Raw genomic sequence first — 1,717 nt, forward strand, 5'->3', positions numbered from 1 at the left:
CATCGGCTCAATTATCTTCACTTGGTCACTGCCAGAAACTACCAGTAACAGCTTGACAGACTTCTGACACACCGATCCTTAAACAACGAGACCCAGAAGAACGAGAATGAAATTGAGAAAGCTAGATAAAAATCCAGTGGGACTTGCCCTTGTGCGCACCTTCTTAGTTCTAAAAGCCATATCCTATCGCAAGATAAAAAGGAAGGGAAAAAAAAGCAAGGGAGCAGCGCACAGCAAGCTTCCATTCGAAAAGCAGTTCAACCTACATATAAAGGAGTTTGGTTGCTGCAGCAAAAACAGCCCTTCAGCCTTTAAAGTGTGGCCCAAGAGTTACCAGAAAAAGGGTTAAAAAAAGCTTGACAGGTTTAGCAAACTGATTCCGAGTTACTTTGTCAGGAAATACATAGAAAAAAATTCTCTGCTCCCTCTATGCTTGATGTATGTCACTGTGCTTGTTATCTCTAGAGGAAATCCTCCTTTGTGTGCTATCTGAACAGCTAATCACTACAGATACTGGAAGGAGTTTAAAGAAAAGGACGTGCCTTTGCTCTGAACTTCTTGCTTTTATCTGTAGTTCCAACCTCTAGTGGTACAGCAAGGTTTTGCCACACAGTGCCAGGATTTTCATGCAAAGTATTTATTCCAGCTATAGTTCCCGGCCTTTATAACACACCCTCAGCCTCCCAACCCCTCCCCTCAAAAAATGACTTATGCTAGAAAAAAACGCGAACACTCACAAGTTTCGTTGCCCAGTCGAGGAGACCAAAGGGAAAAGCGGAGCAGGGAGGAATCTCCCCGGTCCCCCGAGGGTGTGTGCGCTGCGGCACAGGGGCTGCCGCCCCCCGGCACGGAAACGGACCGCGCTGGGGCCGCAGGGAAACGGCACATCCAGGGTGCATCTTCCCGGCAGCAACTGAGGCAACTCTAGCGGTGACAGGGAGCCGTGTCCCAGCCAACACAGCCCGGGACACACGGGACGGACATAAAACCACCGAGAACTCGGCGCTCTTGCTGAACGCCCGCAGAAGGTGTTTGTCTATCAACTCCCTTGCTCATTGTTCCGCGAGTGCTTTAAACGAAATTTTAAAGCTTTAACCTGCCTGCTGCCCAAGTGTCCCTGTCACTAAGGGGGGCGAACTCAAACCTGCCTTGCTGTCGGGGCTGCCAGAAGGAGCAGCACCGCCGTGGGGCCCGCACCCGCGGGAAGCGGCGACACCTGTCCTGCCTCACGGCCCGGCCCGGCCCCGCTGCTCCACTGCCGGCGGGGGCCGACTCACCCTCCGCGGCCACAGGCCGGGCTCAACTCCACGGCTCCACCACAGGGAGAGCCGCTCGGCACAGCCCCTTAGCACCGGAACGCGGACAAAGAAGCACTAAGCCTCTCGTCCCCAGGGCCGCGCAGGCGCCGCGGAGGACGGTGGACAAATGGAGAAGTGGCGCATCTCCCCTGCTTCTTCCGCGCGATCCTTCCGCCGAGGGAAAAGAGTCCTGCCCCGCGGAGGAGCGGAGCGGCCGCACGACGTGTGCCCCCGGGCGGCGGGGCAAGAACGGGGAAGGCGGCGCGGCGGGCGCGAACGTCCGGCCCCGCTCTCCCGTTCGCCGGCGCCCCCCGCGCGGCGTTGTCCCCCCCCCGTGGTGCTGAACGCCAACGGCAGCCGCGCGCGCCGCGCCCCGCCCGCGCGGAGGCGGGGACGGGCTGAGGGGAGCCCGCCCCGCC

Source organism: Patagioenas fasciata, chromosome 4, assembly GCF_037038585.1.
Source record: "Patagioenas fasciata isolate bPatFas1 chromosome 4, bPatFas1.hap1, whole genome shotgun sequence".
In the NCBI taxonomy this organism is placed as follows: Eukaryota; Metazoa; Chordata; class Aves; order Columbiformes; family Columbidae; genus Patagioenas; species Patagioenas fasciata.